The sequence below is a fragment of the Chenopodium album genome, chromosome 25 (assembly GCF_948465745.1).
Source record: "Chenopodium album chromosome 25, dcCheAlbu1.1, whole genome shotgun sequence".
NCBI classification, from domain to species: Eukaryota; Viridiplantae; Streptophyta; class Magnoliopsida; order Caryophyllales; family Amaranthaceae; genus Chenopodium; species Chenopodium album.
In genome coordinates, this window is record NC_137858.1 from 21,527,368 (window position 1) to 21,539,905 (window position 12,538).

Below are 12,538 nucleotides of genomic sequence, written 5' to 3' on the forward strand. Positions count from 1 at the left end.
AGTTGATGAGGTTTGCACCAGAGGTAGTACCCACTGAGGAGTTGAAAGCCTAAAGGTTCGAGCAAGGTTTGACCCTAAGCCTTCAGGGGAAGTTGGGAGGGGTAACCTTTGAAACACTAGATGAGGTCTATGGGAGAGCTGCCCACCTATATGGGATCCGAGGAAGATAGTTCGAGAACTTAGCTGGAGAGAAAAGGAAGAGTGATGGGGGTTCACATGGATTGATAAGAGGCCTAGGATTGGGGAGAGTTCTGGGGGAAATGGGCAATTGAACAGGAGGGACAATAGGGGAAACCTTGGGAAGGGAGCTATTAGACAGGAAAATAACAATCATGGGAATGGAAATAACACCAGGCCTAAGAGAAGTTATTTTTGTAAGAGATGTGAGAAAAACCACCTAGGGAAGGACTATGAGGGAAACCCTGTGACTTGTCGTTACTGTCAGAAACTGGTGCATTGGGAGTATGAGTGCTACACTAAGGAAAAGGATGTTAAGATGGGGAAAGTCCAGGAGACCAATAACCCACCTAAACCACCCTAGACCAATGGATCAGCTTAGAGGAATGGAACCAGTAGCGGTGCAGGAGGGGCCCCTAAGGGTCGTGTGTTCGTGATGAATCGTCGTGGGGCTGAGGCTTCTAATGATGTGGTAATTGGCACTTTCCTTGTCTGTTCTTTGAATGCTAGAGTAATGTTTGATTCGGGTGCGTCTCATTCTTTTGTTTCAAAATCTCTAGTCCAGAGATTAAAGTTAGAGAGTCCAATATTAGTGTCTCTAGAAGTTTCTATTCCAACTGGGGAGGTGAGAAATTGTTCTAAATTACATAAAGGGGTACCTATCACCATAGCTGGAGTAGAACTTCCTTCAGATTTGATTGAGTTTGAGTTGCAAGACCTAGATGTGATATTAGAGATGGACGGGCTAGGAAAGTATAAGGCTCACATAGATTGTGCTGCTCAGAAAGTGAAATTGTTGGGTCCGGGTAAAGTGACAGTGACTTATAGGAAGGAAGGGAAGAGTTTAGGGATCAAAATCATTTCTGCCTTGCAATTTCGAAATTGTGTCAGGAAGGGTTATCCTATTTACATGTGCAGTGTTTAGGTTGTGGGAAAAGAGGATGAGAAGAAAGAGTGTATTCCAGTAGTTGAGGAATTTCCAGATGTCTTTCCTGATGTGATACCAGGTATGCCACCAGTGAGGGATGTTGAGTTCACCATTGAATTGGTACCAGGAACTGGATCTATCTCGAAGACTCCATATCCAGCTGAGATGAGGGAATTGAAAACTCAGTTAGATGACTTGTTGGATAAGGGATACATTCGACCTAGTTCTTCTCCATGGGGTGCTTCAGTGTTGTTTGTGAAAAAGAAGGATGGAAGTTTGAGGTTGTGCATAGACTATCGTGAGTTGAATAATGTGACAGTCAAGAATAAGTATCCTTTGCGTATAATTGATGATTTGTTTGATCAGTTAAAAGGGGCTGGAATATTTTCCAAGATAGATTTGAGGTCAGGGTACCATCAGTTGAGAATTGCTGCGCAAGACATTCCTAAGAGTGCTTTCAGGACACGTTATGGTCATTATGAGTTCACAATTATGCCATTTGGGTTAACTAATGCACCTGCAGTATTCATGGATTTAATGAACCAAATCTTTAGGCCATATTTGGATAAGTTTGTGGTGGTTTTCATTAATGATATTTTGATCTACTGCATAAATAGGGAGGAACATGAAGATTATTTGAGGAAAGTATTGTCGATCCTGAGGGAGCACCAGTTGTATGCTAAGTTGTCGAAGTGTGAGTTTTGGTTAGAAAAGGTAGCCTTTTTGGGTCACGTGATTTCTAAGGAAGGAATTTCAGTAGATCCCTCGAAAATCAATACAGTGAGTGAATGGCCAACACCAAAGAATGTGTCAAATGTCCGAAGTTTCTTGGGATTCGCAGGTTATTACCGAAGATTTGTGAAGGATTTTTCGAAGATTGCGAGGCCCATGACGAATTTAATGAAGAAGGAATGTAAGTTTGTTTGGACCTAGGAGTGTGAACAAGCATTCCAGACCTTGAAAGACAAGTTAACCTTGGCACCAATGTTGGCTTTGCCAGATGAAAGTGGACACTATGAGGTGTATAGTGATGCATCGAAGTTTGGATTGGGTTGTGTTTTAATGCAAAATCGGAGGGTCATTGCGTATGCTTCGAGACAGTTGAAACAACATGAGGTGAACTATGATCTGGAGTTAGCTGCAATTGTGTTTGCTTTGAGAATTTGGAGACATTATCTTTATGGTGCAACTTGTAAAATGTTCACAGATCATCAAAGTTTAAAATACATTTACACTCAGCAATATTTGAACTCGAGACAGAGTCGATGGTTGGAATTTATGAAAGATTATAGTGTAAATATCCAATATCATGAGGGGAAAGCTAATATGGTAGCTGATGCTTTAAGTAGGAAAACCAGTCATTTGATGAATTTAATGATTTTACCAGAGCAGTTGTGTGTAGAATTTCAGAAGATGAATTTGGAGGTGGTGGAGCATGGAGAGGACAGTAAGATGTTAAATGCCTTGGCAGTGAAACCTTCTATTTATGATGAGATTAGAGAAAGTCAGTTGGGGGACTTGAAGTTAAAGGCAATAAAAGAGAAGATTGAGGGAGGGCAGGTTTTGGACTTTACTATTGCTGATGATGGAAGTATTCGATTTAAAGGGAGATGGTTTATCCCACAACATCGTGGGGACATTAAGCAGAGACTGATGGAGGAGGCCCATAACTCTCCTTATTCAATTCATCTTGGAGGGGATAAGTTGTATAAGGATATGAAAAAGGTCTTTTGGTGGCCAAACATGAAGAGAGAAGTAGCAGAGTTTGTGGCAAAATGCTTAACATGCTAGAAAGTGAAGATAGAGCATCGAAGGCCACAAGCAATGGTTCAATCCTTGGAAGTACCAAAGTGGAAGTGGGATTCGATAGCCATGGATTTTGTGGGGGCATTACCAAGGACCAGGGCAGGGAATGACACGATTTGGGTCATTGTGGATAGATTGACTAAGTCTGCAACCTTTATACTTATGAAAAACACTTGGTCTATGGATCAGTTGGGATGGGCATATGTGAAGTTTGTGGTGAAGTATCATGGAGTGCCTACAGATATCATTTCAGATCGTGATTCGAGGTTCTTTTCCAACTTTTGGAAAAGTTTGCAAAAGGCCATGGGAACAAAGTTACTGATGAGTACAGCTTTTCACCCTGCAACTGATGGTCAGACTGAAAGGACCATACAGACCTTGGAGGATATGTTGAGAGCATGTGTATTGGAGTATCAAGGTTCATTGGAAGATCACCTAGACTTGATTGAGTTTTCATATAATAATAGCCATCATGCAAGCATTGGAATGGCCCCATTTGAGGCCTTGTATGGAAGGAAATGTAGAAGCCCTGTTTGTTGGAGTGACATAAGTGAGACCGTGGTACTTGGGCCTGAAATGATTGAGAAAACTGTTAAGCAAGTGAAGTTAATCCAGGAGAAAATCAAAGCAGCCCAAGATAGACAGAAAAGTTATGCTGATGAGAAGCGTAGAGACGTAGAATTCCAAGTAGGAGAGGTGTTGCTAAAGATATCTCCTATGAAGGGGGTAATGAGATTTGGGAAGAGGGGGAAGTTGAGCCCAAAGTACATTGGGCCATACGAGATTCTTCGGAAAGTTGGAAAAGTAGCATATAAGTTGGACTTACCCAACGAGTTGGAAAGGGTGCACAATGTCTTTTATGTGAGTCAGATCCGCAAGTATGTTCCTGATGTTGCACATGTGCTAGAACCAGAGACAATTGAGCTTGATGAGAGCTGGACCTCTGATGAAAGACCGGTGAGAATTCTAGATAGTAAAGTTAGAAGCACCAGAAACAAGGATGTGAAGGTTGTGAAGGTTCTATGGTCGAACCATAAGGTTGAGGAAGCTACTTGGGAAGCTGAGGCAGAAATGCGTAAAAAGTATCCAAACCTATTCATGGTGAGTGGTTAAGTTACGGGGACGTAACTTCCTTTTAAGGGGGGTAGAATGCAATAGAGTTTCGCGCTTTCCTTATTTTTGTCTTTATTAAGTGAGTCTTTTGAGTCAAGTCCTTAGGTTGTGCATGAACTTACTAACTTTTAACTAATTTGGAGTATTAATTCGAGTTATTAAATAATTTTAAGTTTCGGGACGAAACTTCTTTTAAGGGGGGTAGACTGTAATACCCCTAATTTATTGAAAATGAAAAAGAAAGACTCAAGATAAGAATATACACTAAGACTCACTGTCGTAGGAATCACGGTTGCTTTTAGCTACAACAAGCCCTTTAAACCCCAAAGTCGCCTATGAGGACGAGTGAGGTCTCGTAAGGGTATCCTAAGAGTTTGACCCATAACTCTCCACCAAACATCAATGAGGCAAACCATAAAAAGGAAGGAAAATAAAATGAAAACAAACCTTTGAGAAATGAACTAACATAAAGACTATAATGAAAATGAATGACAATCTTTCTCAAGTAGTTAAGGTATGAACTTTTCAAGATACCTAAGGTTGATTGAAACATAGGGTATGCTAGGCATAGGAACTAGACATCACAATCCACATTCATCCCAAACAATCTTACCGCGTTCTCCCCACTAGTCTCAAATCTCCCCTCAGTGAGTATCCCAATGATTCCTCGAAGGAACCGAAAAAAGAGATTTATTTAGGCTACTCGACAATCTTGACTATGCATCCCCTTTCCGTAGGCAATGACCCATGATGCCCTCCCTTGAATAGTGACTCAACTATCTAGGTCGAAAGGTCTTTCCCCAAGGTTGTAACGTAAGGCATAAAGGGTGAAGGTAGGCTAAAATTTAAAATTTGGTGATTTTCCTAAAAAGTGAAGCAAAAGGGTGATCAATCCTTAACACCACAATCAAGAAATTACCAAACAAAAACAACACCCCCAAGCTTACTTGAAGCTATACTCACAAAGAAATATATACAAAAAGCGTACACGCTTCTCCCCCAAGCTAAAATGAAGCATTGTCCTCAATGCTTAGAAGGAGAAAAGAATACATCAAAATATTTTCGAATTTTCACTTTTTTCAATTTTTTTTTTTTTTTTTTTTTTTTTTTTTTTTTTTGTTTTTCTTAATTAGAATTTGCAATGTCCTTGCCTTTTACTAAATTCGGACGGCTTTTTCTATTATGCAACTTATTAGTCCATGCCTTTTATGAAGTAGGACGGCTTTTTCTTAAACATTTGCCATCATTCACAAAGAAAATGATATCACGAACTTGAATTCATAAAAACCAAAACTCCAACTCATCCACCACAAACTCCATAACAAATGATCAATTTGCTTCACAAAAACCAAGAATAGAAAGAAAATGAAACAAAAGGTCAAAGTACTAAAGATGTGGCTTGAAAAGAAGGTATAAGGCTCAAATGGTTGCAAGAAGGCAAATGTAAACCCAAAAATAAAGAAAATAACAAACTATATCAAAAATGAAAAATACCATCCGAAAAATGTGCCTTTGTCCTTCCTAGATAGTTCGGTCTCGGGTTTAAGAATCATACATCAAGCTTTATTAGATTAGGTTCGCATAGTCAAGGATCCACGCCGCTCATACAAAGAATGTTGAAGGCTTGAAAAACAATGAACCTCACATGGATGTAGCAAAAACTCACTAATGGTGTCAAATTGACTATAGGGAGCAACTACCAAGCATGCCACAAACAATTAGAATCCGGCTTCATGATCCTCCTAGTTCAAACCAACTACCCTAGCATACACCTATCCTAGAGTCAACCGAACATAGTCTCAAACCGTGCATACCTTTACTACCTAGGAAGAAAATCAAGCAAAAGACAAAGTCTAATGTAAGAAGTCCAATTCAAAAGAAATAAAATATGAAAAATAAAGTCTCAAAATCATACCACAAATAGGAAAGGAAAAATAAAAGAAAATAAAAGAAAAGGAAAATAAAAGAAAATAAAGGAAAAGAAATGGAGACATTGAGAAAGGAAAATAGGAGAAATAATATGAAATGGACTAGGAAGCAAGTTAAACACATAAGAATCCCAATCGACAAACAAGTGATCGATCGACATCATCGTCATCGATTCCAAACACATTACATGTTAACAAGCATCCATCCTCGAACCATTCAACTTCCCCTAAACTAATCCTATTCTATGCAACCAAGAAAAATAAAGAGAAAAATAAGAAATATCTCACCGGGCTCCAAGCTTAGCAAAAGTAAACGAAGCAAGTAGAAACCACCTCGTTGCATTCCAGGACCAAAAGCTTCTTCAAGAAACCAAGTGAGAAAAGGAAAAATAAAAGAAACTATAAACAAAGAAAATGGTTAGTAACTTCAAAACAAAAGAAAGAAAACAACAAATAAAAGGAAACTAAACTAAGCAAAAAGTATATACAACTAAGGGAAAATAAAGGCTAAACTATCAAAGAATAAAAAGAATAAAAGAAAGGAAACTAAGAAAGCAAGAAAGTGACCAAACTAACTAAAGAACTAAGCTAAACTACAAGATTTGGAATTTAGGGATTTGGATCAAAGGGTTTTGGATTAAAGGGATTTGGATATAAGTGAGCAACCACAACAACAACGTCATAAGCAAAGCATCATCACAAACAACAAGTAACCAAGCAAAACGGGCAAACATACAAGCTACAAGGAAAGTAGCATAGAGATCAAGAAAAAGAGGAAACCAAATAAGAGGAGCAAAAATAAACATGCAAACAACTAAGGTACGTACACAACAACAAATATTAGTCACCGAGCATAGCATTAGTTCCCCCAAGCTAGATAAAAATACATCTCAACATCCCAAACAATGCAAAACAAGCATAAAAAATATAAGGGATGGAGGCAAAAAGCACAAAAAGCATAAGGGAACTAATGACTACTACCATCACCACCACCACTACCACTACCGCTAGGCCCGGCCCCATTGGGGTCAATGTTGCCCACAGGGTCATCGAAGGGATGAGGATAAGGCTCCCATCCTCCGGTGAAACCCTCAGGCCACCCATAATGCCCCTTGAAAAGATCTTGTTTCCAAGGAGCAAGAGGGGTGAAGTTATCGGGCAAGCGTAGTTCGTAAGGGTGGTTGTCATGGACATGGGGGTAGTTAGGATCGCCCCTATAGTCACATCCACCGGGAGCCTTGTAATCGTAGTTACCTTGCTCATCCAGGTAGAAGCGACGCTCGGTATCGGGGTCGGAAGGACCCGACCAATATGGATGCCGGTATGAAGGTATAGGACCTTGTTGGGGCGGGAAGTACGGATAGTTAACCAGGGGAACAATGTTCCCGCGGTCAACTTCCGCATCATAGATTTGTTGTTGTTGTGCAAACATACCTTGTTGCATTTCTTGGATACCTCTCAATTGATCGTAGATGGCCCTAAAATCTTGATCATACATGCCGTCCAAATGGATTTGCAATCCACTCATTTTCTCACTAAGAGCCCTCATGTCGGCATTCTCATAAGTATGTTGCCCTTCTTGTTGTTGTTCTTGAGGAACATGTTGTTGTAGAATTTGTTGTTGTTGTTGACGTTATTGTTGTCGTCGTTGTTGTTGTTGTTGGACTCTTTGGAGCTCCTCATCATCATCCTCATCATCCTCATCGGAGTAAAAGTTGGGACGCCGAAAAGACCTAGGGTTATGCCAAATGTTGTCGGTGTTGATCCGGCCCAATGAAGTCAATCCGGGGTTAGGCAAAAAGCAACAATGCTCATTGTTCCTTAACCACTCATATCTCCCATCATCATAATTCTTGGAGATGAATTGAATTTGACCCAATTGTCTCAAGTCAAGATATTGGGTGGTGTTGTCTCCAACCTCCTTGCAAAAGGGAAGATAGTGGTCAAGGTGGAGGCGAGTTAAAAGCCTAGTCACCATGCCCCCGCATGGAATCTCTCCCGTGCTCCGGCCTCTAAGATCAACACAATATTGGGCGAAAATGTACCCCAAGTTCAATCGGCCCACATACTCCGGGCGAGTAGACAACCATAGCACCTTGAGCTCAAGCTTGCTCGTCTTCCCCAACTCTTGCTTGGGGAACACAACATACCCCAAAAGGCGATGTACAACCCTAAGGAAAGGTTGGTACACCGAAGAGATCTTGGCATTGTTGGTGATGAATTCATTCCCACCCGAAATATATTCCCACCAAGAGTTATGATCGTACTCCGGGAAGATGTACGGCTCAACATTCAAGATATCCCCATGAGGGTCAAAGTCCAAAGCCGCGTTAAACTCTTCCAAAGAATGATCGAAATAATGGTTGAAAATTTGGAAACGCACCCTATATTGCCCTCCCAAGGGCACAAGCTCCAAGGTAGCCAAAAACTCCAACGTTGGCTCCTTGTAGGAACGGTAGGCTGAGTTGATGAAAGACCCTATTCGCAAATTCAAGAGCAAGGACCTCACATCATCATCTATCCCCAAACTAACCATATCATGTTGGAGATAGTGGCGGGTCGATTTAAGGGTTCTTTCTTCCTTTAATTGTTGGTAAAAGGTTTTTTGTTCGTTTGTGAAGTTTTTCTTTTTGGGAAGAGAGGTGGGTGGTCGTGTTTGAGAGGAAGGGTTTGATGTGCTTGGCCTAGAAGAAGTGCTAGGCCTAGAAGAAGTACTTGGGCGAGGTTCCTGAATGGAAACATCGGTCTTTCTCTTTTTGGTGAATTTCTTGAGGATTTTAGACATGTTTGAGGTTTAGGGAAAATCACCAACAACAATCAAAGAGCAATTCCAATGAACCAAAGAACACCACACAAAAATCACACCTTACTACCAAATTATCCAATTCACAACTTCACACTTTCTTCCACCAAAATCAATTCCAATCAAACCAAATACACCAATTATCCAAGAACAACTTCCTTCAATCAATCCAAGAACAACCAAATAACCAATACCAACAACCAACACTTACTACCCAATTTCCAAAATTCAATCTCACAAATTATTAACCAATAATGATGAAAATTGCTACAAAACCAACAAACAACACAATGTTATACAATTTTAATCAACAAACATCACAAAATCACATCCAATATCAAAATCGATCATCAAAAATCACAAAACCCATACTACACTATTCATGCTCATACAAAAATTCAATCTTAGCAAAATTATGATATAATTGAAAAAATTAAAGCAAGGATAAGTGATTATACCATACAAGATGCAAGATTAACCAAGTTTGAGCCTTCAATTTCAATCACACACAAAAGCCCCAAATTTCATTCAACAATGAAGGAGAGAGAATAAGGGATATTTGGGTCAAAATGTGAGGAATTTGATGAGTAGGAAGGTTTGTGAGTGAATTTAGATGAAAATGGAGTGATTTTTGTGAAGATTTCTTGAAATTTGATGGAGAATGGAGAGTGTTTGGGTTGCGCACAAGTGAGGGTTTGAGGGAGAATGCCGTGAGGTAGGAGATGAAGAAATAAGGGGAATGAAAGAAAGAAGAAGGAAGAGTAAATAAAAGGGCACGGCTACAGGGGGCGTGCGGCCGCACCTGTTGCCTGTGCGCCCGCACACGCAAGGTGTGCGCCCGCACTGTGTGCGTGTGCGGCCGCACCTTGCTGTGCTTCTTTGTTCTCTTTTTTTTTTTCTTTTCTTTAATACTTACTGATTACTTGGGTGCGCACATGAATCATGATGGTGATGAGCAACAACATAGGCAGTAGCTAAAAATATTTTTAGTGTTCTCAAAGATAAAAATTCATGTGCTCACCACAAGAACTCACTAAGCATCAACTATCCCCAACTTTCAAAACATGAATTTCCTATCTTACCTCTCTAAAATTCTTACCCCTTTTACCTCAAATTTCGATCGGAATCGAACACATCCATGATATGTGCCACAAACACCTTCCATTCACCATGCTATCTTGAAGAAATCCAATCCAACAAAGTTCATCCTAAAAATCCAAACAAGTAGAAAAGTGAAAGAAAAGAAAAGGTAATAAAAGAAACCAAAAACAAGAAAACTCAAAAACCAAAAGAAAGGTTAGAATCTCCGGGTTGCCTCTCGGGAAGCGCAAGGTCCTAAGCTCGACCCTTCCTCCAAATCATGGAGGGTCAAAGAACACCACCTTCTTCAAGGTAGTGGAAAGAGCAAAATCCTCTTCATTCTTAAGCAACCTCTCATTGTTGCTTGATGAGATTTCATACAAAGACTTTTCAAATGCAAGCTTTTCTTTCCACAACTTCTTTCTCATTCTCTTTTTCCTAGAAGCTCGTGCTCTTTTCTTTGCCTTGTTTTTCTTTGTAAATGGTTCCTCACCATCTAAACTCATAGAAACATCACCTTCATCTTGAGGATAGAGTTCAAACCAATGAGGAATGTCAACTTCCTCCTCGTCCATAAGCTTGGGAATCATCACTTTATCTTCACTAACCTTCTTGCAATCACAACTCAAAAGCACATCATCATAATTCTCAAGAAAATCGTTATTTGAAGAATCAATAATGCATACATCATCAATAAGGCGAGGGGAATTAACACACAAAGACTCATGTGTTGGTTTCAAATCAAAACTTTCCTCATTCTTACCAATTCTCAAGGTAATACGACCTCCCTTAACATCTGTCAAGGCTCCCGAGGTGGCTAAGAAAGGTCTTCCTAAGATGATAGGGATATGGTCATATTCTGCAATCTCAAGCACAATGAAATCAACGGGGATGGTGAACTCTCCTATCTTGAGAGGAACATCCTCAACTCTCCCCTTTGGATGGAAGGAGTTCACCTAGCTTAAGTTTCTTAAAAACGGAATAAGGCATGATACTAACACTAGCACCAAGATCTCAAAGAGCATTTTGGAACAATTTTCCTTTGATTTTGCAAGGTACGGAGAAATTTCCGGGATCCTTGCTTTAATTTTTGGGGTAGGTCATTTTCAATAAAGGACCTAAAACACTCCCCTAAATTCACCGGTTCCACCGTATTGCAATCTCTCTTACCGCTCAAAATTTCCTTAAGAAACTTAGCATAGTTTGGAATTTGTTCTACAACATCGGTTCTTATTCCCTTCACTCGAATCATTCTCCTTTTCACTCTCCTTACTCTTCCTAGGAACACTTTCTTTAAGGACCTTACCACTCCTAGTGGTCATAGCACACATCGGTTCCCTAGAATCAACTTCTTGTGAAGGTAAAGAAGATGGACTAGCACAATCTTTCAAAGGGTTGGCTAGTTGAACAATTTGGTTCTCAAGCATCTTTCCATGAGTAAATAGGACCTCAAACATTTTATTACAAGACAATGTGAATTCATTCAACATCTTAGATTGATCCATCATGAAATTTTCTAGCCTATTCAATTGGGATTGTTGAGTAAAGAAATCATCACCTTGGCTTTGAGTCTTTGGAGTAATTTGGGGTGGGGTATCTCTTTGAACATCATTTTGAAAATCTCCCCTACCTTGATTACTCCAATTACCCTTACCATGATTTTGGCCGGAATTTTGATTATGGTTACCATAACCTTGGTTATGATCCCCATATTATTGGCCATGGCTTTGATCATTACAACAAAAGTTATTATGGTTACCACAAAATTCTTGGGTCACACGGTTACCATAACCTCTCTTTTGGTTGTAATTATCATAGCTCCCATGATTGTGATAATTCCTATTCCCAACAATCTTTTGAGCATTAAATCTAGGTCCAAAATCATTATTATCATCACAATTCACATGCACATTCTCATATCCATCATATCTATCACAAGGAACATTGGGGCAATTAGAAGCATCATGATCATTCTTTCCACACATATCACAAACCAAGCATTCTCTAATCATGCAACAAGAAGCAAAAAGAGGGTTAGAGTAGGAAGATGTACCTCTCCCCTTAAATTGGGAGGGAAGACTAGAAGCTTGTGAAGGACTCTCGAGCTTGTTCTTGAGAGAATTCACCTCCTTTCCTAACTCCGAGACCAATGTGGACAAATCGTTGATGGCATAAGATTGATCGGTTGAGCAACTTGTGCTTGCCGATTCCTTCTCTACATCATGCCAATCCATGTAATTTCTTACCACATCATCTATTACATCCACAACCTCTTCTTCCGTTTTGTTCATAATCGGCCCTCCGGCTCCGGCATCTAGGCTCGATCTACCTTGAAAGCTCAAACCACTATAGAAGATTTGGATCACTTGGTATGTTGGAATTCTGTGGTGAGGACATTCCCTTTGGTATTCCTTGAACCTCTCCCATGCTTCATAGAGATTCTCTCTAGGCAATTGCTTGAAACTTTGGATTAAGGCTCTAGCCTCCGTTGTTTTCTTTGGTGGGTAGAAACGGGACAAGAAAGCTTTTGTGACTTCATCCCATGTTCTCAAGGAATTGGGCTTCACTTCTCTGTCTAGCCATACCAAAGATCTTCCTATGAGAGAGAAGGGGAACAACTTAAGGCGGATAAACTCTTGAGAAACTCCATTGACTTTGATCGTGTTGCAATATTTTTCAAACTCCATAAGATGGTTCAATGGG

The 12,538-nt window shown here is 40.0% G+C and overlaps 1 non-coding gene across 1 annotated transcript; it reads left to right on the forward strand.

The window, feature by feature from the left end:
- Window positions 1-12,214: 12,214 nt before the first annotated feature.
- LOC145615810 (small nucleolar RNA R71) lies at window positions 12,215-12,320 on the forward strand. The gene has a single exon (XR_014107398.1). It is a non-coding gene; the product is annotated as a small nucleolar RNA R71 (small nucleolar RNA).
- The last annotated feature ends 218 nt before the right edge of the window (window positions 12,321-12,538 follow it).